At 42.7% G+C, this 27,336-nt stretch overlaps 1 non-coding gene across 1 annotated transcript; it reads left to right on the top strand.

Moving 5' to 3' along the window:
* Positions 1 to 7,243: 7,243 nt before the first annotated feature.
* Positions 7,244 to 7,351, top strand: LOC112752343 (small nucleolar RNA R71). The gene has a single exon (XR_003176783.1). It is a non-coding gene; the product is annotated as a small nucleolar RNA R71 (small nucleolar RNA).
* Positions 7,352 to 27,336: the final 19,985 nt, after the last annotated feature.

Below are 27,336 nucleotides of genomic sequence, written 5' to 3'. Positions count from 1 at the left end.
GTCTCATCAATGGCTTGCGAGAAGGACCCTTTAGCCACTCCATATCCAAAAAGCACCCAACATCTCTAAACGAGGTACAAGAACGGGCTGAAAAGTATATTAATATGGAGGAGAACTCTCGGCTAGGAGAAACCTCAAAATCTGGATTCTCCTACCCAGCTCGGGATAAAGAGTCCCGGAAAAAAGAAGACCAGCCTACTGAAAAACCTAGAAAATACAATAACTACACCCCCTCAGGGTGTCCCTTGTAGATGTCTACAGAGAAATATGCAACACTGAGAAGATCCCGCCCCCTCATCCGATTAAGCATAAAAGAGGAGAAAGTCTGACAGAGTATTGCGAATACCACCGAGTCTACAGACACCCTACCAACGAGTGTTACGACCTGAAGAACGTTATAGAAAAGCTAGCCCAGAAAGGAAGACTAGACAGGTTCCAGGCTAATAAAATAGATGAACCAAACAAAAGAAGGGATGAAGAGATCGGACGAGATGAATGTCCCCATCACACCCCTGAGAGACATATCCACATGATCAATGGAGGATTCATAGGAGGAGGGATCTCCAAGTCGTCGCGTAAAAGACACCTTAAGGAGGTGTACCATGTGGGAGGAGGGGACAGGTCGATCGACCTCCCAACTATTACCTTTACTCAAGAGGACGCCGCGGGCATCATCCCCGGGCATGATGACCCTGTGGTTATCACCATAATACTTGCCAATGCCAATCTCCACCGAACACTAGTTGACCAAGGAAGCTCTGTGGATATACTGTTCAAATTCGCCTTCGACAAGCTCGGCTTGTGGTGCACGAAATTGTGATCTTCAACAATGGCGCCAAAGGACTTGGAGCTCTCAAACGTGAATCACACTTTGTCACAATTCCGCACAACTAACCAGCAAGTGCACTGGGTCGTCCAAGTAATAAACCTTACGTGAGTAAGGGTCGATCCCACGGAGATTGTTGGCTTGAAGCAAGCTATGGTCATCTTGTAAATCTCAGTCAGGTGGATTCAAATGGTTATGGAGTTTAAGATGATGAAAATAAACATAAAATAAAGATAGAGATACTTATGTAATTCATTGGTGGATTTCAGATAAGCGTATGAAGATGCTTTATTCCCCTTGAACCTCTGCTTTCCTATTGCCTTCTTCCAATCATTCATACTCCTTTCCATGGCAAGCTTTATGTTGGGCATCACCGTTGTCAATGGCTACATCCCGTCCTCTCAGTGAAAATGGTCCTGATGCTTTGTCACAACATCGGCTAATCAGCTGTCGGTTCTCGATCATGTCGGAATAGGATTCATTGATCCTTTTGCGTCTGTCACACGCCCCACAATCGCGAGTTTGAAGCTCGTCACAGTCATTCCTTCCCAGATCCTACTCAGAATACCACAGACAAGGTTTAAACGTTGGATCTCAGGAATGACCGCCAATGATTCTAGCCTATACCACGAAGGTTCCAATCTTAGATTAGAAACCCAAGAGATACGCATTCAAACCATTGCTAGTAGAACAGAGGTGGTTGTCAGGCACATGTTCATAGGTGAGAATGATGATGAGTGTCACGGATCATCACATTCATCAAGTTGAAGAATGAATGAATATCTTGGAGAAGAAATAGACTTGAGTTGAATAGAAAAACAATAGTACTTTGTATTAATTCATGAAGAACAGCAGAGCTCCACACCTTAATCTATGGTGTGTAGAAACTCCACCGTTGAGAATACATAAGAACAAGGGTCAGGCATGGCCGTGAGGCCAGCCTCCCAAAATGTGATCAAGTGTATGAAAGTAAGATCAAGTGTTTCCAGTGTGTGTAATACAATAGCAAAAGGTCCTATTTATAGAGAACTAGTAGCCTAGGGTTACAGAAATAGGTAATTAATGCAAAAATCTTCTTCCGGGCCCACTTGGTGTGTGCTTGGGCTGAGCATTGAAGCATTTTCATGTAGAGACTTTTCTTGGAGTTAAACGCCAGCTTTTGTGCCAGTTTGTGCGTTTAACTCCAGCTTTTGTGCCAGTTTTGGAGTTAAACGCCAAAATTCTTGAGCTGACTTGGAATGCCTGTTTGGGCCATCAAATCTCGAGCAAAGTATGGATTATTATATATTGCTGGAAAGCCCAGGATGTTTACTTTCCAACGCAATTGAGTGCGTGCCAATTGGGCTTCTGTAGCTCCAGAAATTTCACTTTGAGTGCAGGGAGGTTAGAATCCAACAACATCTGCAGTCCTTTTTCAGCCTCTGAATAAGATTTTTGCTCAGGTCCCTCAATTTCAGCCAGAAAATACCTGAAATCATAGAAAAACACACAAACTCATAGTAAAGTCCAGAAGAGTGATTTTTATTTAAAAACTAATAAAAATATAATAAAAACTAATTAAAATATACTAAAAACATACTAAAAACAATGCCAAAAAGCGTATAAATTATCCGCTCATCACAACACCAAACTTAAATTGTTGCTTGTCCCCAAGCAACTGAAAATCAAATAGGATAAAAAATAAGAGAATATACAATGAATTCCAAAAACATCTATGAAGATCAGTATTAATTAGATGAGCGGGGCTTTTAGCTTTTTGCTTCTGAACAGTTTTGGCATCTTACTTTATCCCTTGAAGTTCAGAATGATTGGCATCTATAGGAACTCAGAATCCAGATAGTGTTACTGACTCTCCTAGTTAAGTATGTTGATTCTTGAACACAGCTACTTTATGAGTCTTGGCCGTGGCCCTAAGCACTTTGTTTTTCAGTATTACCACCGGATACATAAATGCCACAGACACATAACTGGGTGAACCTTTTCAGATTGTGACTCAGCTTTGCTAGAGTCCCCAATTAGAGGTATCCAGGGTTCTTAAGCACACTCTTCTTTTTGCTTTGGACCTCGACTTTAACCGCTCAGTCTCAAGTTTTCACTTGACACCTTCACGCCACAAGCACATGGTTAAGGACAGCTTGGTTTAGCCGCTTAGGCCAGGATTTTATTCCTGTGGGCCATCCTATCCACTAATGCTCAAAGCCTTGGATCCTTTTTATCACCCTTGCCTTTTGGTTTAAAGGGGTATTGGCTTTTTCTGCTTGCTTTTCTTTTTTCTTTCTTTTTCTTTTCTCTCTTTTTTTTCTGCAAGCTTTTCACTGCTTTTTCTTGCTTCAATAATCAATTTTATGATTTTTTAGATCATCAGATAACATTTCTCCTTTTCCTTTTATTCTTTCAAGAGCCAACAATTTTAACATTCATAAACAATCAAATTCAAAAATATGCACTGTTCAAGCATTCATTTAGAAAAACAATAGTATTGCCACCACATCAAGATAATTAAACTGTTTTAAAATTTGAAATTCATGTACTTCTTTTTCTTTTTCAATTAAAAACATTTTTCATTTAAGAAAGGTGATGGATTCATTTTCATAGCTTTAAGGCATAGACACTTAGACACTAATGATCATGTAATAAAGACACAAACATAAATAAACATAAAGCACAATTTTCGAAAAACAGAAAAATAAAGAACAAGGAAATTAAAGAACGGGTCCACCTTAGTGATGGCGGCTTGTTCTTCCTCTTGAAGATCTTATGGAGTGCTTGAGCTCCTCAATGTCTCTTCCTTGCCTTTGTTGCTCCTCTCTCATGGTTCTTTGATCTTCCCTAATTTCATGGAGGAGGATGGAATGCTCTTGGTGCTCCACCCTTAGTTGTCCCATGTTGGAACTTAATTCTCCTAGGGAGGTGTTGATTTGCTCCCAATAGTTTTGTGGAGGAATATGCATCCCTTGAGGTATTTCAGGGATTTCATGATGATGAGTTTCCTCATGCTCTTGGTGAGGTTCTCTCACTTGCTCCATCCTTCTCTTAGTGATGGGCTTGTCCTCATCAATGAGGATGTCTCCCTTTATGTCAATTCCAACCGAATTGCAAAGGTGACAAATGAGATGAGGGAAGGCTAACCTTGCCAAAGGAGAGGACTTGTCCGCCACCTTGTAGAGTTCTTGGGATATAACCTCATGAACTTCCACTTCCTCTCCAATCATGATGCTATGGATCATGATAGCCCGGTCTATAGTAGCTTCGGACCGGTTGCTAGTGGGAATGATTGAGCGTTGGATGAACTCCAACCATCCCCTAGCCACGGGCTTGAGGTCATGCCTTCTTAGTTGAACCGGCTTCCCTCTTGAATCTCTCTTCCATTGAGCGCCCTCTTCACATATGTCCATGAGGACTTGGTCCAACCTTTGATCAAAGTTGACCCTTCTAGTGTATGGGTGTGCATCTCCTTGCATCATGGGTAAGTTGAATGCCAACCTTACATTTTCCGGACTAAAATCTAAGTATTTCCCGCGGACCATTGTAAGCCAATTCTTAGGGTCCGGGTTCACACTTTGATCATGGTTCTTGGTGATCCATGCATTGGCATAGAATTCTTGAACCATTTAGATTCCGACTTGTTGAATGGGGTTGGTGAGAACTTCCCAACCTCTTCTTCGGATCTCATGTCGGATCTCCGGATATTCGCCCTTTTTGAGCTTAAAAGGGACCTCGGGGATCACCTTCTTCTTGGCCACAACTTCATAGAAGTGGTCTTGATGCACCCTTGAGAGGAATCTCTCCATCTCCCATGACTCGGAGGTGGAAGCTTTTGCCTTCCCTTTCTTCTTTCTAGAGGTTTCTCCGGCCTTTGGTGCCATAAATGGTTATGGAAAAACAAAAAGCTTTAGCTTTTACCACACCAAACTTAGAAGGTTGCTCGTCCTCGAGCAAAAGAAGAAAGAAGAGAGTAGAAGAAGAAGAAATAGAGGAGATGGAGTGTGCTTTGTGTTTCGGCCAAGGGGGAGAATTGGTGTTTAGGTTGTGTGAAAATGGAGTGAAGATGGGTTTATATAGGGGTGAGAGGGGGTGTATGGTTTGGCTATAGAGGGTAGGTTTGGGAGGGAAAGTGGTTTGAATTTGAACGGTGAGGTAGGTGGGGGTTTTGTGAAGGATGGATGTGAGTGGTGAAGATAATGGTGGGATTTGATAGGTGAGGGGTTTTTGAGGAAGAGGTATTGAGGTGATTAGTGAATTGGTGAAGAAGAGAGAGAGTGGTGGGGTAGGTGGGGATCCTGTGGGGTCCACAGATCCTGAGGTGTCAAGGATATCTCATCCTTGCACCAAGTGGCGTGCAAAACGCCCCTTGCTGCCAAACCTGGCGTTAAACGCCAGGCTGCTGCCCATTTCTGGCGTTTAACGCCAGCTTCTTGCCCATTCCTGGCGTTAAACGCCAGTCTGGTGCCCATTTCTGGCGTTAAACGCCCAGAATGGTGCCAGACTGGGCGTTTAACGCCCATTCTGCTACCTTTACTGGCGTTTAAACGCCAGTAACTGTCTCCTCCAGGGTGTTCTATTTTTCATTCTATTTTTCACTTTGTTTTTGCTTTTTCAATTATTTTTGTGACTTCACATGATCATCAACCTACAGAAAACATAAAATAACAATAGAAAATATAAAATTATCATAGAATAGTAACGATTTGGTTGCCTCCCAACAAGCGCTTCTTTAATGTCAATAGCTTGACAGTGGCTCTCATGGAGCCTCACAGATGTTCAGAGCAATGTTGGAACCTCCCAACACCAAACTTAGAGTTTGAATGTGAGGGTTCAACACCAAACTTAGAGTTTGACTGTGGGGGCTCTGTTTGACTCTGTATTGAGAGAAGCTCTTCATGCTTCCTCTCCATGGTGACAGAGGGATATCCTTGAGCTTTAAAACACAAGGGAGTCTTCATTCACTTGAATGATCAATTCTCCTATGTCAACATCAATCACAGCCTTTGCTGTGGCTAGGAAGGGTCTGCCAAGGATGATGGATTCATCCATACACTTCCCAGTCTCTAGGACTATGAAATCAGCAGGGATGTAATGGTTTTCAACCTTTACCAAGAAATCCTCTACAAGTCCATAAGCTTGTTTCTTTGAATTTTCTGCCATCTCTAGTGAGATTCTTACAACTTGTACCTCAATGATCCCTAGCTTCTCCATTACAGAGAGAGGCATAAGGTTTATGCTTGACCCTAGGTCACACAGAGCCTTCTCAAAGGTCATGGTGCCTATGGTACAAGGGATTGAGAACTTTCCAGGGTCCTGTCTCTTTTGAGGTAATCTCTGCCTAGTCAAGTCATCCAGTTCTTTGATGAGCAATGGAGGTTCATTCTCCCAAGTCTCATTACCAAATAACTTGGCATTTAGCTTCATGATTGCTCTAAGGTACTTAGCAACTTGCTCTTCAGTGACATCTTCATCCTCGTCAGAGGAAGAATACTCATCAGAGCTCATGAATGGCAAAGGTAAATTGAATGGAATCTCTATGGTCTCAGTCTGAGTCTCAGATTCCCATGGTTCCTCATTAGGGAACTCCATGGAGGTCAGTGGGCGTCCATTGAGGTCTTCCTTAGTGGGAAACACTGCCTCTTCCTCCTCTCCATGTTCGGCCATGTGAGATGTGGTTATGGCCTTGCACTCTCTTTTTGGATTCTCTTCTATATTGCTTGGGAGAGTGCTAGGAGGGAGTTCAGTAATTTTCTTACTCAGCTGTCCCAATTGTGCCTCCAAATTTCTAATGGAGGACCTTGTTTCAGTCATGAAACTTTGAGTGGTTTTGATTAGATCAGAGACAATGGTTGCTAAGTCAGAGTGGCTTTGCTTAGCATTCTATGTCTGTTGCTGAGAAGATGATGGAAAAGGCTTGCCATTGCTAAACCTGTTTCTTCCACCATTGTTGTTGTTGAAACCTTGTTGAGGTCTCTGTTGATCCTTCCATGAGAGATTTGGATGATTTCTTCATGAAGGATTATAGGTGTTTCCATAGGATTCTCCCATGTAATTCACCTCTTCCATTGCTAGGTTCTCAGGATCATAAGCTTCTTCTTCAGAGGAAGCTTCCTTAGTACTGCCTGTTGCTGCTTGTATTCCAGACAGACTCTGAGAAATCATATTAACTTGTTGGGTCAATATTTTATTCTGAGCTAGTATGGCATTCAGAGTATCAATCTCAAGAACTCCTTTCTTCTGAGTTGTCCCATTATTCACAGGATTCCTTTCAGAGGTGTACATGAATTGGTTATTTGCAACTATTTCAATGAGTTCTTGAGCTTCTGCAGGCGTCTTCTTCAGATGAAGAGATCCTCCGGCAGAGCTATCCAATGACATCTTGGATAGTTCAGACAGACCATCATAGAAGATTCCTATGATACTCCATTCTGAAAGCATGTCAAAAGGGCACCTTCTGATCAATTGCTTGTATCTTTCCCAAGCTTCATAGAGGGATTCACCTTCCTTCTGTCTGAAGGTTTGGACTTCCACTCTAAGCTTGCTCAATTTTTGAGGTGGAAAGAACTTTGCCAAGAAGGCATTGACTAGCTTTTCCCAAGAGTTCAGGCTTTCCTTAGGTTGTGAATCCAACCATGTTCTAGCTCTGTCTCTTACAGCAAAAGGAAAAAGCATAAGTCTGTAGACTTCAGGGTCAACCCCATTGGTCTTGACAGTGTCACAGATTTGCAAGAATTCAGCTAAGAACTGATGAGGATCTTCCAATAGAAGTCCATAAAACTTGTAATTCTGTTGCATTAGAGAAACTAATTGAGGCTTAAGCTCAAAGTTGTTTGCTCCAATGGCAGGGATAGAGATGCTTCTCCCATAGAAATCAAGAGTAGGTGCAGTGAAGTCACCAAGCACCTTCTTTGCATTGTTGGCATTGTTGTTATTTTCGGCTGCCATGGTTTCTTCTTCCTTGAAAAGCTCTGTTAGGCTCTCTAGAGAGAATTGTGCTTTAGCTTCTCTTAGCTTTCTCTTCAAGGTCCTTTCAGGTTCAGGATCAGCTTGAACAAGTATGCCTTTATCTTTGTTCCTGCTCATATGAAAGAGAAGAGAACAAGAAAGTATGAAATCCTCTATGTTACAGTATAGAGATTCCTTGAAGTGTCAGAAGAAAAGAAGAATAGAAGGAGGAGGTGGAGAAGAGGGAATTCGAACTTATCAAGAGGGACAGAGTTCAAATTGCACCTTGATGAGGAGTCTTAGTCCTTTAAATAGAAGGATGTGAAAAGAGGGGAAGAATTTTCGAAAATAAATTAAAAGATTTAAAAAAAAATTTGAAAATTTGATTGAGATTTTCGAAAACTAAGATTGGGAAAGAAATAAAGTGATTTTTGAAAAAGATTTTGAAATTAGAAAAGATATGATTGAAAAATTGATTTTGAAAAAGATGTGATTGAAAAGATATGTTTGAAAATCAATTTAGAAAAAGAAAATTTTTAAAATTAAAGTTGATTACTTGACTATCAAGAAATTAAAAGATATGATTTTAAAATTTAAAGTTTGATCCTTTCTTAATAGGCAAGTAACAACTTGAAAATTTTGAAGTAAATTTTTAATTAAAGCAAGGATTTTTGAAAATAGTAAAAAAATAAATATAAAATGGAAAGAAATTGATTTTGAAAGAGATATGATTGAAAAGGTATGATTTGAAAAAGATTTGATTTTGAAAAATTATGAAAACTTGAAAAAAATGTGAATTAAAAACAAAATCTTCCCTCTAGTGTCATCCTGGCGTTAAACGCCCAGAATGGTGCCCATTCTGGCATTTAACGCCCAAATCTCTACCATTTTGGGTGTTAAACGCCCAGTCAGGTACACTGGCTGGCGTTTAAACGCCAGTTTTCCTTCTTCACTGGGCGTTTTGAACGCCCAGCTTTTTCTATTTGATTCCTCTGCTGAATGTTCTGAATCTTCAATTCTCTGTATTATTGACTTGAAAGGACACAATTTTAAAAATATTTTTGAATTTTTAATGATGGGAATAAATAAAAATGCAACTAATCTTAGGAAACTCAAATCAAACAATGCATGCAGGATACCAAACTTAAAAATTTTCATATAAGAGACACTAATAAATTGAGAATGCATATAAGAAACAACAAAACACAAAAAACAAGAGAATTTAAAGATCAGAGCAATGAAATCATCAAGAACAACTTGAAGATCAATGAAGAACATGCATGAAGTCGAAAAATGCAAGAAGAACAGAAACATGCAATTGACACCAAACTTAAAAATTAATACTAGACTCAAACAAGAAACATAAAATATTTTTTATTTTTATAATTTAAAAATTTTTTTTGTGATTTTCGAAACTTATATGGAAAAGAAAATAAAGAGAATCAAAACTTTTAATGAGAATTCCAGGAATCATGCAATGTTAGTCTAAAGCTTCAGTCTAAAAAGATTAGACATGTTTGGCAAGCTTCAGCAGGACATTACATTCAATAGCTAAATTGATGGGAATCAATCAGCTTTTGTGATGGTAAGAACATCACCTTGAAACTCTAGAATTCATTCTTAAAAATTCTGAAGAAAAGATACCTAATCTAAGCAACAAGATGAACCGTCAGTTGTCCAAACTCGAACAATCCCCGGCAACAGCGCCAAAAACATGGTGCACGAAATTGTGATCATCAACAATGGCGCCAAAGGACTTGGATCTCTCAAACGTGAATCACACTTTGTCACAATTCCGTACAACTAACCAGAAAGTGCACTGGGTCGTCCAAGTAATAAACCTTACGTGAGTAAGGGTCGATCCCACGGAGATTGTCGGCTTGAAGCAAGCTATGGTCATCTTGTAAATCTCAGTCAGGCGGATTCAAATGGTTATGGAGTTTAAGATGATGAAAATAAACATAAAATAAAGATAGAGATACTTATGTAATTCATTGGTGGATTTCAGATAAGCGTATGAAGATGCTTTGTTCCCTTTGAACCTCTGCTTTCCTATTGCCTTCTTCCAATCATTCATACTCCTTTCCATGGCAAGCTTTATGTTGGGCATCACCGTTGTCAATGGCTACATCCCGTCCTCTCAGTGAAAATGGTCCTGATGCTCTGTCACAACATCGGCTAATCAGCTGTCGGTTCTCGATCATGTCGGAATAGGATCCATTGATCCTTTTGCGTCTGTCACACGCCCCACAATCGCGAGTTTGAAGCTCATCACAGTCATCCCTTCCCGGATCCTACTCAGAATACCACAGACAAGGTTTAGACGTTCCGGATCTCAGGAATGACCGCCAATGATTCTAGCCTATACCACAAAGGTTCCAATCTTAGATTAGAAACCCAAGAGATACGCATTCAAGCCATTGCTAGTAGAACAGAGGTGGTTGTCAGGCACATGTTCATATGTGAGAATGATGATGAGTGTCACGGATCATCACATTCATCAAGTTGAAGAACGAATGAATATCTTGGAGAAGAAATAGACTTGAGTTGAATAGAAAAACAATAGTACTTTGTATTAATTCATGAAGAACAGCAGAGCTCCACACCTTAATCTATGGTGTGTAGAAACTCCACCGTTGAGAATACATAAGAACAAGGGTCAGGCATGGCCGTGAGGCCAGCCTCCCAAAATGTGATCAAGTGTATGAAAGTAAGATCAAGTGTTTCCAGTGTGTGTAATACAATAGCAAAATGTCCTATTTATAGAGAACTAGTAGCCTAGGGTTACAGAAATAGGTAATTAATGTAGAAATCTTCTTCCGAGCCCACTTGGTGTGTGCTTGGGTTGAGCATTGAAGCATTTTCGTGTAGAGACTTTTCTTGGAGTTAAACGCCAGCTTTTGTGCCAGTTTGGGCGTTTAACTCCAGCTTTTGTGCTAGTTTTGGAACGCCTGTTTGGGCCATCAAATCTCGGGCAAAGTATGGACTATTATATATTGCTGGAAAGCCCAGGATATCTACTTTTCAACGCAATTAAGAGCGCGTCAATTGGGCTTCTGTAGCTCCAGAAAATCCACTTTGAGTGCAGGGAGGTCAGAATCCAACAGCATCTGTAGTCCTTTTTCAGCCTCTGAATCAGATTTTTGCTCAGGTCCCTCAATTTCAGCCAGAAAATACCTGAAGTCATAGAAAAACACACAAACTCATAGTAAAGTCCAGAAGAGTGATTTTTATTTAAAAACTAATAAAAATATAATAAAACTAATTAAAATATACTAAAAATATACTAAAAACAATGCCAAAAAGCGTATAAATTATCCGCTCATCAGCTTGCAAGAAAAAAATCAGAGCATATCCAAATAGCCTATTTGGGCTAGGAGATGCCCCAATTCAGCCATTAGGGCACATCCGACTACACACAACCTTTGGAAAAGGAAAACGGTCTAGGACGCTAAGCATAGACTACATTGTAGTCGACGTGAGCTCAGCCTACAATGCGTTAATAGGTCAGACAACGTTAAACCAGCTCGCCGCCATAGTCTCCACTCCACACCTATGCATGAAGTTTCCCACTCCAAAAGGGATCGCTGCCATAAAGGGAGACAAAAACTCGCACGACGCTGTTACAATGAAAGTCTGAACCTTAAAGGTGACCCCAGAAGGCGAAACCCAAGAAGTTCAAATTGGAGACACTCAAGACAAAATAACAAGTATAGGGGCTAATCTGAGGAAAGACTTAAAGGAACTGCTAATAAAGCTCCTAAAAGATAACTCCGACCTCTTTGTATGGAAGGCCGCCGATATGCCTGGTATTGATCCCGAACTAATGTGCCACAAGTTAGCCGTATATCCAGGGTCTCGGCCAGTACAGTAAAAACGTAGGAAGCTCGGCCCAGAAAGGTCACAAGCTGTAGAGGAGCAGGTACAGGCCTTGTTGGAGGCAGGGTTCATAAGGGAGGTAAAGTACCCACTACGCACTATGGCTAGCCAATGTGGTGTTGGTCAAAAAGCCAAATAGAAAGTGGCGGATGTGCACTGATTACACCGATCTCAACAAAGCCTGCCCAAAAGATCCCTACCCACTCCTGAACATCGACACACTAGTTGACGCTTCGTCAGGCTATCAGTACCTCTCCTTCATGGACGCTTACTCGGGATACAATCAAATCCCAATGTATCAACCCGACCAAGAGAAGACATCATTCTTGACTCCAAAAGCAAACTATTGCTATATAGTTATGCCTTTCAGACTCAAGAACGTAGGGGCTACCTACCAAAGACTGATGAACAAAGTCTTCGTCGACCACATCGGAAAGCTAATGGAGGTTTATGTAGACAATATTTCGTTGTTATCCGACCTTGCTAAAGTGTTCGACACCATAAGAAAGCATGGTATGCGACTTAACCCCGCAAAGTGCACCTTCGGGGTAGAAGCCGGCAAATTCTTGGGCTTCATGCTCACCCAAAGAGGAATCGAAGCAAACCCAGATAAGTGCCAGGCCATACTTCGCATGAAATGTCCGACTTGTGTCAAAGAGGTCCAGCAGCTCAATGGAAGACTAGCGGCTCTGTCTAGATTCCTAGCTGGATCAGCCTTAAGATCTCTCCCCTACTATGCAACATTAAGGAAGGGAAAGAGGTTCGAGTGGACCCCAGAATGTGAACAAGCCTTCCAAGATTTCAAGAAATTTCTGGGGCAACCACCTGTCCTTACTTGACCTCGGGAAGGCGAAGAGCTCATACTATACCTCGCCATAGGAAGTCGGGCAATAGCATCAGCACTAGTCAGAGAAGACGAAAGTGGGCAACAACCCATCTACTTCATTAGTAGGGCTTTACAAGGGGCTGAATTAAACTATCAAAAGATAGAAAAGTTTGCCTACGCCCTCATACTCACTTCCCGACGACTCTGACCATACTTTCAAGCTCACACCATCAAAGTACGGATCAACCAACCCATAAAGGGGATCTTACAGAAAACAGACTTAGCTGGAAGAATCCTATAATGGGCAGTTGAGTTGTCCGAATTCGACATCAAGTATGAAGCTCGGACAACTATTAAATCCCAGTACCTGGCCGACTTCATCGCAAAGTATACTGACACCCCGGGCACCCCCATAAAGTGGAGCTTTTATGTAGATGGCTCCTCGAAAAAAAAATGGGAGTGGTGCAGACGTCATTTTAGAGAGCGATCAGGGAACCCAAATCGAGCTCTTCTTAAATTTCGAGTTTCCTGCCTCAAATAATCAAGCTCCATATGAAGCACTGCTGGCTAGTTTGAGGCTGGCTAGGGAAGTAAGAGCTCAAAGACTTACCATTTTTAGCAACTCCCAAGTAGTCACTTCGCAAATAGAAGGGAGCTATCAAGCTAAGGATCTGTTCCGTGGGTTACCTGAAACTGTAGGTCGATCTTGGACAAGATCTTCTGTATTGGTCAGAGATAATGTGTCCGACTGGTGGGTGGCGGCCGGAGCTGTCGTGTTCGACTTGTGGGACTGGCTGCACTGCTGATCCTTCGTCACCGGAGGGTGGGGGGTAATTGCAAGGGACTCCGATGCTTAAGTTAGCAAGGGTATTAACAGGTTTTTTGTAGAATCAGAGTATGAGTTATACCTGGGTGCTCCTGTGTATTTATAGAGGTGTGGAGTGACCTTTTTAGATAAGATAAGTTAGTTATCTTATCTTATCTTATCTTTGGGTGAGGTCAGCTTATCTTCATGGGAACTGCCCTTATCTCTATAGGCTTGGGCTGCCTTTGGATTTGGGTCGTGTTCCTCTATTCGGGCCCTTTATTTGGGCTTTCTTGGTAATTTGGCCGAGCTCTTTGAGAAGAGGTCGGATAGTCGGACCGGAAGAGGTCAGTTGCCTTGTTGCTAAACATCCCGGGTCGGATAGCATGACCCAAGGTATGAACAGTGCCCCTGCTCGAGCTCGGTCTTTCTTTTTGAGGTCGAGTCTTAGTTTTAGGACTTCGATCGTTCTTTGCTGAAGCCGAACTCGAGCATCTTGTCGACTTCATCTTTGTAGTGTTTCTCCTTTTTGAATATGGAACGTTTTTTGTTTCTTTCCATTTCTTTAAAAAATGCGCGCTTTTGCATTAGCGCTCTGGCCTTGGGAATGTGCGAGGGTTTAATACCCTCATTAATTGTTTTTAATGCCCCGTTTCCCTTGCTTCTTCACTTTGAATTTTGCATTCAGAAAAAATGGTTTCCCCTTCTCTGTAACTTCTCCTCTTCTTTCTCACTTTCAGTTTTGCTTGAGACTTGCATCTTTGCGTTTCTTTCTGCGACGTCATTTAGCGATTTGGTGTTTTTCTTGGCTCGAAAGGCGATTCTGTCTCTTCGTCTTCAAACTTTCTTCGAAGTTTCTTCCTTTGTTCAGGTTGGTTCTTCTCTTCGTTGTTCTCATCATTCTTTCTGGTAAAGCTTTGATTTTGACTGAATGCATGTTGAAAAGCTTGAACCTTTTTGTAGTCTTGTGTTTGCTCATCACTGTAATGTATTTTTTCTGGCTTGATTTTCATCTTTATGCATACTCCTGGTACTTCTGTTGAGGCTTTTTAGGGCTTTGCATATTTTGCTGCTGCTTCTGGTTGTTCTTTGATACTTGAGTTTTGTGAAACTGCACTTGTTTGCTTCTACAAAGATTGCCCCTTGATTTTTGCCCTATCGATTGCTTTCCTTGCTGCTGAACTTTGTAGGAGATAACGATACTTGTTTTGATTTTCTTTGTTTATTTGGGGGGATTTTATTTCTCTGAAAAAGGTTTCGTCTTTGATGATTTCTTCCCGGATATATTTTATTGCTTGGTAGCTTCGTTCGTTAATTAAACTAGGATGGTGAGTTTGGAAGGTGGTTATTTTGATTGCTTTACTTGGTTTGTGGCTCGTAGCTTTCTTCCCAAAGTTCGAAAAAGGATTTATTGTTTTCCTGTTAGGACGTATCGAGATGTAGGCTTGTAGGTTTTCCTGAATCCTTGTCCTGTTAACTGCCTCCAAAGGATGCCCCTGGATCTTTTTGGTGTGGATCCTGGGGTTTCCTTTTGTTGCTTGTGCTGCGCTAGATAATGTTGGCTGAGTTGTTTTGATTTCGTTCCGAGATATTTTTAGTAATCCAATCTTTTTTTCTTGTTTGTAGGACTAGTTGGCCATGTCTTCTCGCAAAAATATTGTAGAGACGTCCTCTAAGGCCCCTGAGGGAATGTCCGATTGGTTGGACTCCCTTGTTCTAATGTGTGTTTCTGTGGTAAATGCTGAATTCTATGTGGAGCTTAGGAAATATCACCGCCTCTGTAAGAGTAGAGATCAAGAAAGAAATTATGAATTGGTAGCACCTGACTCCGAGGAGAGGGTTTGCTTCCCTGCCTTGACCCAAGGGGAGCGCCCTTTCTTTTATGCTTATGACTATTTTTTCAGCCAATTGGATATCACTTTTCCCTTTACTTCCTTTGAGACCGATTTGTTGTGGTCGTGTAATGTAGCTTCGTCCCAGCTTCATCCGAACTCCTGGGGCTTTATTAAGATTTTTTAGCTTCTTTGCCAAGAGTTGGATGTTACCCCTTCTCAAACTCTTTTCCTTTATTTGTTTGTTTTAACTAAACCTGGGATTTCTTCAAAAAAGAAAGCCTCGTGGGTTTCTTTTAGATCTGCACAAGGACATAAGGTTTTTACCATGTATAACGAGTCCTTTAGGGACTTCAAGAATTATTTTTTCAAGGTTCGAGCTGTTGAGGGAGCTCGCCCCTTTTTTCTGGAAGCGAATGATGAGTCGTCCTTCCCTTTGCGTTGGCAGCAGAATGTAGTAGTATATATCCCAATATACGTGGAAAATGCTCGACAAGATTGAGCAAGCTTTTGTAACCGTTTTGGAGGACCTTTGGGGGGAGTCTCCTCATCTGGATACTAAAAAAATCCTTGGGGGACCCCTCCCTTGTCCGAACTGCATTGGGTATTACTTGCTATATATTGCTTCTTGTTTTTACTTTGCTTTCTTCTTCTTTCCTGGTTTGTAAAACTGCTGGTTTTTATTTTTCAGAGATGGCCAAGACTAATGATGCCATGAAAGCTTTCAAGAAGGCGAGGAAGGCTACTGCAGCTCGGAACATCTCGACCAAGACGGATAGGGAAGGGTCTTCTCAGATAACGTCGAAACCGTCCGTGCCGAGCTCTCCTAGCCCGAGGAGAATGATTCCTACTCTTCGAGTCCGTGTAGTGGATCCTCCGCAATCTTCTACTGCTGCTGCATCTTCTCCTCCGGCCATTCCTCCTTCCAAAAGACCTCAGACTGTTGAACCCTTCAATCTGGATGCCCCTGATTTTGATCCTATTGGCTTTGTCGACCAGCAGATTGGTCCTTATGGTGCCCTCTCTATGGATGATGTTTTCCTCCTTCGTCATTTAGATTTTATAACTCGGAGTAGCATCAAGATGGCGCATATGGGAGCCGCCTTGTACCAAACTGCCCAAGACCTTCCTCTGCATGCTACCAAAGCCTTTATGGAGGAGGCTAAGCGGGAGTTCGACCGGATGAAGGGTTTGAAGGAGGAGCTTGAAGTAAAAGTGACCAAACTGGAGAAGGAGCTAGAGGGCAAGAAGGCTAGCTCCGTTGCCTTGGCGGCTTCTGTGAAGTTGGCTGAAGACACGGCATTGAGGCACAAAGAAAGCTACGTCACGACCTACCGGGAAGTGATGCGTCTCAGGGAGGAGTTAGAGTCGGCCCGGGTTGATTATGCCGAGCTCCAGGGTCACCTTGTAGGCAGCGTAAATGCTGCTTATGAGAACCTGAAGGAGCAGGTTCGGGTTCTTGCCCCTGAGGTCGACCTTGCTCTATTTAGTCTGGATAATGTTATGAAGGATGACAAGATTGTCCTTGACGACCCTGATGATGATGATGTTGAGCCTCCCTCTGTGCCTGCCGCCAAAGCTTCTGTTGTGCCGACTTCTTCAGCTCCTTCCTCTGAGGTCGTTCGTCCTGAATCCGATCCTGATTGCCAAATCTTGAACAGGGATGACGGGACAGTGGATGCCGTGCCTCTTCAGACTCGCCCTCCTTCACCCCGTGCTGATGCTGCCGAGAAGCCTTCGGATCTTATCTGAATTTTCTAATTGGTTGTGTAGATAGCCCGGCTTGTGGGCCTTTAATTTTTTTTTTTTTTGTAAATGATGTTTCTAACTTTTGCTACACTTCTGGTTGCTTGTTTAGCAACTTTATTTTGAAAAACAAAGTAATTTCCAAGCTCTTGGAGCTGGTTTTGGTAGCCTCTTGAGTTTGCTATTATTATAACTTGTGTTTTTTGTAATATGTCTGTCTGCACTCGTCTTGGTACCTTTCTAGGTTTTGGGAGTGTTGGGGCTTTCGTTTGTCTGACCTCTTCGGATTGGCTTGATTCCTTTGAGCCTTTGCCTGATGTTATTTCCAGTAATTCCTTTTATTTGGACCTTGTTCAGGTCTTTATTAGGAATTACTTTGCATAATGCTAAGGTTTTCGGGAGGCCGATCTCGTCATGTCGGTTCTGTCCAAGTTGTTGTTAATAACCCTCTTTTTTGGACCTTGCTTAGATCTTTTTCAGGGGCTACTTTTATAACTTTTATGTTTTGGGGGCCGACTTCATCATGTCGGGCCCTTCCAAGTTATTTTTATAATCCTCTTTCTTGGACCTTGTTCAGATCTCTTTCAGGGATTATTTTTATAACTTTTATGTTTTGGGCCGACTTCATCATGTCGGGCCCTTCTAAGTTATTTTTGTAATCCTCTTTCTTGGACCTTGTTCAGATCTCTTTCAGGGATTATTTTTATAACTTTTATGTTTTGGACCGACTTCATCATGTCGGGCCCTTCTAAGTTATTTTGTAATCCTCTTTCTTGGACCTTGTTCAAGTCTCTTTCAGGGATTACTTTTATAACTTTTGTGTTTTGGGCCGACTTCATTATGTCGGGCCCTTCTAAGTTATTTTTGTAATCCTCTTTGTTGGACCTTGTTCAGGTCTCTTTCAGGGATTACTTTTATAAATTTTATGTTTTGGGCCGACTTCATTATGTCGAGCCCTTCTAAGTTATAGTAATCCTCTTTTATAGGGCTGGCCAGACCTCTTTCCAGGAATTTACTTATAACTTTGGTTTTTGCGACTGGTCTGACATCTTTACGTCATCCAGTCTTTAAGTTATTTTTTAGCAATCCATTTTATTAATACCTCGTCAGGTCCTTTCTATAGATCACTTTCGATAACTTCTTACATTATTCTATTTTCATCTTTGCCGATTTTGTAGGAATTGGGTTTAATCCTCGTTTGGTCGACCTTTTAATGAATTTGGTTTTCATCTCTGTTGGTCTTTATCGTGATCGTGTAGTGAATTTGATTATTCACTTTCTGCCGATATGTAGCTTTATAATCGGACGATGAATGTTTCAGATTAATGCAGCTTGAGAATTTGTAGAAGATCTAAACATATTTTATTCAAAAGAAAATGCAAATATATACATGCGGGAGTTTTATCCCTCTAAGTCGGGCGATTTGTAGGTCTTGGCTTGGCGTCTCATTAAAAAACCTTTTCAGGAAAAAGAGTGCGCCTTATCCTAAGATCCTTTATCATCCCTAACTATAGTACCTTCTTAGGTTGCAGGCGTGCCATGACCTAGGAAGCTCTCACCCATCGAGTTCGGACAGTCTTTAATAGCCCTTTCTGTTCATACCATGGGTCGAGCTATCCGACCCGGGATATTTTAACGACATGGCGACCGACCTCTTCAGGTCCGCCTACCCGATCTCTTCTTAAAGAGATCGGCCAAATCAATAGGAAAGCCTAGTAAAGGGCCCAAATAGAGGAACACGATCCACATCCAAAGGCAATCCAAGTCTATAGAGATAAAGGCGGTTCCCTCAAAGATAAGCTGACTTCACTCAAGATAAAGATAAGATAAGATAAGATAACTAACTTATCTTATCAGCAAGGTCAGCCTACACTACTATAAATACACTGGAGCACCCAGGTATAACTCATACTCTGATTCTACATAACACCTGTTTAATGCCCATGCTAACTTAAGCATCGGAGTCTCTTGCAGGTACCCCCTACCCTCCGGTGACGGAGGATCAGCAGTCCAACCAGTCCAACGAGTCGGACACGACAGCTCCGGTCGTCTCCTATCAGCCGGACACGTCGGTACCGATCCGTACAGAGGATCTTAACCGAGATCGACCTCCAGTTTCAGGTAACCCTCGGAACATTGGCGCCGTTGCCGGGGACCTGGAAGTCATCCCAAACACCATGGCGGACGACATTGACAATGACCACGATTCAGATCTAGAAAACAGAACACCGCACAAAAACGCGGACACCACACCGAAAGATACCTCGGAATCCAACGGAGATAAAAATTCAGCAAACCCGGGAGCAATAGAAGCACTTCAAGATCGCTTGAAGCAACTTGAAAAAGAAACCCAACAACAACGAGAAATCGAAAAGGATCTACAAAGAGAGGTACGGTGACGTCGAGAATTGGAAAAAAAATTACAACAATTAGAAGCCGATCTCAAATCGAAGGCCCCTCGGATCACTCCTGAGGAAAGCTCACACAAAGAACAGGATCCATTACCAGGGAGATCATGAAAACCAAAATCCCAAAGGACTTCAAACTCCCAGATATGACTTTATATGACGGTACCACAGATCCCAACCACCATCTCAGCAATTTCAGAAGCAGAATGTACCTTACCGACACCTCAGACGCCGTTCGCTGCAAAGCTTTCCCAACAACTCTCATGAAGACAGCAATCCGATGGTTCGATAACTTACCTCTAAAGTCCATCTCAAACTTCGATGACCTGGCCAAAAAGTTTCTGGCCAAATTCTCCATCCAGAAAGATAAGGCCAAGCACGCCCCCAGTCTACTAGGGATCAAGCAAGGAGATCGGGAGAGCCTCCGCAACTACATGGAAAGATTCAACAAAACATGCATGGACATACAAAGCTTACCAACAGAGGCCGCCATCATGGGACTCATCAATGGCCTACAAGAAGGACCATTTAGCCAATCTATATCAAAGAAGTACCCTACCTCATTAGACGAAGTACAGGAGCGAGCAGAAAAATACATCAACATGGAAGAAAACGCTCGGTTGGGAGAAACCTCAAAATCTGGGAACCCCTACCGGAATAAAGACAAGGAATCCAAAAAGAAAGAAGATCGACAGGGGGAGAAAATCAAAAAGTACCATAATTACACTCCTCTCAGGGCATCCTTGGTCGACGTGTACAAAGAAGTCTACCATATAGAGAAAATCCCCCAGCGCGACCACTCAAAGGCAAAAGGGGAGGGGGAAACCAGAAGGAATATTGTGAATACCATCGAGTTCGAGGGCACTCCACCAACGAGTGCTTCGACTTAAAGAATATTATAGAAAAATTGGTGAGAGAAGGAAGATTAGATCGATTTCTGGCTACCCGAGATGATGACCAAAGAAAAGACAAAGGGACGAGGACGACGGACGAACTGAACGATCACCTCGGACACCAGAAAGACACGTCCACATGATACACGGCGGATTCACAGGAGGAGGGATCTCCAAATCATCTCGAAAAAGATATCTCAAAGAAGTATATCATGTCGAGGGAAAGGAGGAAGCACCCAACATCCCTGCGATAACATTCACTAAAGAGGACGCATCTGGCATCATCTCGGGACACGATGATCCCATGGTCATCACTGTCATACTGGCAAACGCCAATCTACATCGCACATTAGTGGACCAAGGGAGTTCTGCCGACATCTTATTCAAAACAGCCTTCGACAAACTCGGCTTAGACAAAAAAGGAGCTTAGAGCATACCTGAACAGTCTGTTCGGATTAGGGGATACCCCAGTACAACCATTGGGATACGTATCCCTACACACAACCTTCGGAAAAAGGAACCAATCTCGGACCCTCAAAATAGACTACATTGTGGTCGACGTAAGTTCAGCCTACAATGCTCTAATAGGTCGGACAACACTTAATCAACTCGGCGCAATAGTCTCAACTCCACATCTATGCATGAAATTCCCAACCACAGAGGGGATAGCCACGATAAAAGCAGATCAAAAGATGGCACGCCGCTGTTATAACGAAAGTCTAAACCTTAGAGGCAGGGGAGAAGAGTTTCATACAATTGAACTGGGCAGAGTCCAGTGATGAGAAGAACTCCGTCCACAGCCAGAAGGCGAGATAGAGACGATTCAAATCGGAGACACCTCGGACAAAATGACCAATATTGGCACGACCCTAAGAGGAGACTCAAAAGAATTACTGATACAATTCTTACGAGATAATATCGATCTCTTCGCATGGAAAGCCGCAGACATGCCAGGCATAGATCCTAAGCTAATGTGCCACAAGTTGGCAGTCTACCCAGGATCTCGGCCGGTGTAGCAGAGACGAAGGAAACTCGGGCCAGAACGATCCAAAGCTGTGGAAGAAAAAGTACAAGCACTACTGGAGGCAGGATTTATAAGAGAAGTCAAGTACCCACTATGGCTAGCCAACGTCGTCTTGGTGAAAAAATCAAATGGGAAGTGGAGAATGTGCACCGATTACACCGATCTCTCAACAAAGCCTGCCCAAAAGATCCATACCTACTCCCAAGCATCGACGCTCTGGTAGATGCTTCCTCCGGATACAGATACCTCTCGTTTATGGACGCATACTCGGGATACAACCAAATCCCCATGTATCCACCAGATCAGGAAAAGACCTCGTTCTTAACACCAAAGGAAAACTACTGCTACATCGTGATGCCTTTCAGTCTCAAGAACGCAGGAGCTACTTATCAAAGGCTAATGAATAAAGTCTTCTCAGATCACATCGGAAAAATTATGGAAGTTTATGTGGAAGACATGTTGATAAAGACACGAACCGAAGATACATTATTATCCGACCTGGCTCAAGTGTTTGACACCATAAGGAAACACAACATGCGACTCAATCCCGCAAAATGTACCTTCGCAGTAGAAGCAGGCAACTTCTTAGGTTTCATGCTCACACAAAGGGGAATTGAAGCAAATCCAGACAAATGTCAAGCCATACTCAACATGAAGACCCCAACCTGTGTCAAAGAAGTACAACAACTCAACGGGAGATTGGCCGCCCTATCCCGATTCTTAGTAGGAGATGCGATAAGATCTCTCCCCTTCTATGCTACTTTAAGAAAGGGAAAACAGTTTGAATGGACGACAGAATGTGAGCAAGCCTTCCAAGACTTTAAGGAGTTCTTAGGACGGCCACCTATCCTATCTCGACCACGAGAAGGAGAACCGCTCATATTATATCTCGCAGTAGGGAGCCGGGCAATAGCCTCAGCACTAGTCAGAGAAGACAAAAATGGGCAACAACCCGTCTACTTCATTAGCAAGGCACTACAAGGATCCGAGCTGAACTACCAGAAAATAGAAAAATTTGCCTATACTCTTATCCTAACATCTCGACGACTCCGGCCGTACTTCCCGGCTCACACCATTAAGGTTCGAACTAACCAGCCCATAAAAAGAATATTACAGAAAACAGATCTAGCAGGCAGAATTCTACAATGGGCAGTCGAGTTGTCAGAGTTTGACCTCCAATATGAAGCTCGGACGGCCATCAAATCACAGTATCTGGCCGACTTTATCGCAGAATTCACAGACGCCCTAGAAACCCCCACAGAATGGAATCTTTACATGGACGGTTCTTCAAATAAAACTGGAAGCGATGCGGGCGTGATAATAGAAAGCAACCAAGGAACCCAAGTTGAGCTCTCCCTCAAGTTCGGGTTCCCGGCCACAAACAACCAGGCGGAATATGAAGCATTATTAGCTGGTTTGAAGCTGGCTAAAGAGGTCGGAGCATAAAAACTCAACATTTACAGCGATTCACAAGTGGTCACATCACAAATAACAGGGAGCTACCAAGCCAAAGATCCCACCATGAAAAAGTATTTGGATAAAACCAAGGAATAGCTCGGACAAATTGGGGAGTATAAGATCTGACACATACCCCGCGAACAAAATGCCCGAGCTGATGCACTCTCAAAACTAGCCAGCACCAAACCAGGGGGCAACAATAGAAGCCTCATCCAGGAAATGTTACAGAACCCGTCAATCTCGGAAGAGGAAAAAGTCCTGACTATAACAAATCAGGACCAAGGATGGATGACCCCCATAATCAACTACCTCAAAACAGGAACGCTCCCTACAGAAGAAAAGGAGGCAAAGAGGTTAAAAAGGGAGGCACAGTACTACACCATCATAAACAACATCCTATACAAAAGAGGAACCTCAATACCTTTACTAAAATGCGTGCCGACCTCCAACACAAGGGAAGTGCTAGAAGAAATACACGGCGGCATTTGTGGCAATTATCTCGGAGCACGAGCTCTCACCAAAAAGATACTCCGAGCAGGATTTTATTGGCCAACTCTACAGAAAGAAGCCACAGAATTTGTAAAGACATGTCCACCATGTCAGAAACATGCCAACTTTCACATCGCCCCTCCAGAAGAACTCATCAGTGTGACCTCGCCTTGGCCGTTTGCAAAATGGGGACTCGATCTCCTCGGCCCCTTCCCACAGGGATCAGGACAAGTTAAATTCCTCATAGTAGGGGTAGATTACTTTACAAAGTGGATTGAGGCAGAGCCCCTAGCCAATGCCACCGCTCAAAGAAGACGGAAATTCTTATATAGAAACATTGTCATGAGGTTCGGGGTTCCATATTCAATAACCACAGACAATGGCACTCAATTCACAGACGCAGGCTTCAGAAAACTAGTAGCTGACTTGAATATAAAGCACCAGTACACCTCCATTGAACATCCACAAGCCAATGAACAGGCCGAAGCTGCTAACAAAGTCATATTGGCCGGATTAAAACGGAGATTACAAGATGCAAAAGGAGCCTGGGCAGAAGAGCTTCCACAGGTCCTATGGGCATATCGAACAACGCCACATTCCACCACGAAGGAATCTCCCTTCCGATTAACATACGGAATAGAGGCGATGATCCCAGTAGAGATCGAGGAAGGGTCACCTAGAGTAGTTCACTACAATGAGGAAGCAAACTCCCAACTTCAGAGAGAAGAACTCGACTTGTTACCCGAGATCCAGGAAAGAGCTCGGATCAGGGAAGAAGCTCTAAAGCGCCGAATGGCTTCCAGATATAATCAAAAAGTAGTTCCAAGAAGTTTTGTAGAAAATGATCTCATCCTAATCCGAAATGATATCGGAACAACTCGACCAGGAGAAGGAAAGCTGGCAGCAAACTGGAAAGGACCCTACCGAGTTGTAGAAGTACTTGGAAAGGGCTACTACAGACTGTCTGAACTCGATGGACGAGAACTTCCCAGGTCATGGCACGCTTGCAACCTAAGAAGGTACTACAGTTAAAAAGAGATAAAAGATCTCATCATTGGATGCACTCTTTTTCCTGAAAAGATTTTTTAATGAGGCATCAAGTTGAGACTCAGACAATCCCATATGTATCTATTTGCACTTTTCCTTTAAATAAAATACATTTTAGATATTCTACAAAGATTTCAAGACGCATTAATCTTAAGCATTCATCGTCCAATTATAAAGCAACAGATCGGCAGAAAGTGAAAAAGAATTTCACTGCACGATCACGATAAAGACAACCGTCCAATAAAGGTGAAAATGCGATTCACCCAAAGGACGATCTAGAGATGACAACCACTTTCTACAAATCAGCAAAGATGAACACAGAATAATGTAAGAAGTTATCGAAAGTGATCTAAAAAAGAACCTGACGAAGTCTTACGGATCGCTAAAATAATAACTTAAAGACTGGTTGAACATTAAGAAGTCGAACCAAGTCAAACCAAGTTATAAGTAAACCCTGGAAAGAGGTCTGGCCAACCCTATTAAAGAGGATTACTTTAACTTAGAAGGGCCCGACATAACCAAGTCGGCCCAAAACGAAAAGTTATCAAAGTAGTCCCTAAAAGAGATCTGACAAAGATCCAAGAAAGAGGACTACAAAAAATAACTTAAAGGAGACCGACATAACCAAGTCGGACTCCTACTACTAAAAAGTTATCAAAGTAGTCCCTGAAAGAGATCTGACAAAGATCCAAGAAAGAGGACTACAAAAAATAGCTTAAAGGAGACCGACATAACCAAGTCGGACTCCTACTACTAAAAAGTTATCAAAGTAGTCCCTGAAAGAGATCTGACAAAGATCCAAGAAAGAGGACTACAAAAAATAACTTAAAGGAGACCGACATAACCAAGTCGGACTCCTACTACTAAAAAGTTATCAAAGTAGTCCCTAAAAGAGATCTGACAAAGATCCAAGAAAGAGGACTACAAAAAATAACTTAAGGGAGACCGACATAACCAAGTCGGACTCCTACTACTGAAAAATTATCAAAGTAATCCCTGAAAAAGACCCGACAAAGGTCCAGAAAAGAGGATTACAATAACAAAGGGGACCAACGCAAAGGAATCGGTCACAAATACAGAAAACCGAGAAATAAGTTGGACCCCACAATCACAACCTCAAAGGATTCAAGCTACAAACAACAAAATAACCCAAGGAGGTCGAGCTGCAAGATATCGCACATCAGCAGAAAACAGAAAAAATGTCAAAACAAAAGGCATTATATAAAATCTACAAAAGTTATAAAAGCCTCGAAGGCCAGCAAAATCTAAGGATGGCGAGCTACCTTTTTTTTGTTTTTCAAAATAAAAGTTGCTAGAAAAGCAACTAGGAAAGCGTCAGTAAATAAATAAAAAAGTTTTAAAAGCCCACAAGCCGGGCCAACTACAGGAAAGAGATCAGCAAGCATCAGGAGCCTTCTTGGCAGCATCAGGACAAGGAGAAGGAGGACGAGTCTGGATCGGCACAGCGTCCACAGTTCCATCCTCCCGGTTTAGAATTTGGCAATCTGAGTCAGGCGCAGCAGGAGGAACCGAAGAAGTCGACACTTTGGCAGAGGACGCAGGGGGAGGAACAACCTCATCATCATCATCATCATCGGGAACAATCTTGCCATCTCTGACAACGTTGTCCAGGCTAAAAGAGGTGAGATCGGCCTCGGGAGCAATGACCCAAACTTGCTCCCTCAAGTTCTCATAAGCAGCAGTCACGCTGCCAACGAGATGACTTTGGAGCTCAAAGTAATCTTCCCGAACACTGTCGAGCTCCCCCCTCAGGCGCAGCACCTCCCGATAAGATGTAACGTAACTCTCCTTATGCATCAGGACTGCGTCCTCAACCAACCTCAAAGAAGCCGCTAGTGATTGAGAACTCGCCTCCTCGTTCTTCAAGTCCTTCTCCAGCTTGGCTACCTTCATCTCAAGTTCCTCCTTCAACTCCTTCATCCGATCAAACTCTTGTTTCGCCTCCTCCATAAACGCTTTAGTGGCGTGGAGAGGGAGATTCTGAGCAGTCCGATATATGGCAGCCGCCATATATGCCATCTTCACGTGATTACAGGCCATAAATTCCAAGTGACGGAGGATGGACACATCGTCCATAGAGAGAGCGCCGTAGGGACCGATTTGCTGATCCACAAATTCAATGGCATTAAAATCAGGAGCATCGAGGTCAAAGGGCTCAGCAGTCTTTTGTTTTTTATTAGGAGGAGCAACAGAGGGAGCAGCAGAAATGGGGTGAGGATCCACCAAACGGACTCGGGGTGTAGGGATCACCTTCTTCACCCCGGGAGAACTCGGCACTGATGGCTTCTCGCGCACTTGGGAGGACCCCTCCCCAGCCGCTTTGGCTGCAACATTTTTGGCAGCAGTCGCCCTCTGTGCCCTCTTAAAAGCTTTCATGGATTCACTGTTCTTCATTGCCTCTGTAAATAAAACAGAAAATTCAGCTACAAGTCGGACAAGTCGGAAAGACAGCTACAAGCAACATAAACAAGATAATAAAAGAAACACAAAGATACCCAGTTCAGTTTGAAGAAGAGAAGGATTGGTTAGAAATTTCTTTGTGTCAAGATGGGGAGGTTGACCCCAGCGTTCTTCCAAGATAGTCACAAAGGCTCGCTCAGCCTCATCCAACATTTCCCATGAATACCTGGAGACCCTCACGTCTTTTTGCCATTCCAAGGGAAAAGCAGGTTCGTCATTCTCATCCAGAAAAAAGGGCCAAGCTCCTTCAACAGCTCGGACCTTGAAAAAGTAGTTTTTAAAATCACGGAACGACTCGTCAAACATGGAAAAAACTTTCTTTCCTTGGGTAGAACGAAAGGAGACCCAAGCTGACTTCTTTTTTATCACACCGGGCTTAGTCAAGACGAACAGATAGAAAAAGAGAGATTGGGAAGCAGGAATACCAAAATCATTGCACAACAATTGGAAAATTTTAATAAAACCCCAGGAATTGGGGTGAAGTTGAGAAGGGGCAACATTAAGAGACCATAACAGGTCGGTTTCAAATTGGGTAAAAGGAAGGGTGATACCCAGTTGACCAAAGAAAAAATCATAAGCATAAAAGAAAGGGCGACCATTAACAACCCGAGTTGAAAAGCAGACTCTCTCGTCAGAAGAAGGAGGGACAAGTTCATAGTTCTTCTCATCACCAGAATTACTACAGACACTAT

The sequence above is a fragment of the Arachis hypogaea genome, chromosome 15 (assembly GCF_003086295.3).
Source record: "Arachis hypogaea cultivar Tifrunner chromosome 15, arahy.Tifrunner.gnm2.J5K5, whole genome shotgun sequence".
Taxonomy (NCBI): Eukaryota; Viridiplantae; Streptophyta; class Magnoliopsida; order Fabales; family Fabaceae; genus Arachis; species Arachis hypogaea.
Note: the sequence above shows the minus strand (reverse complement) of the source record. Positions and strands in the feature narration are given on the sequence as shown.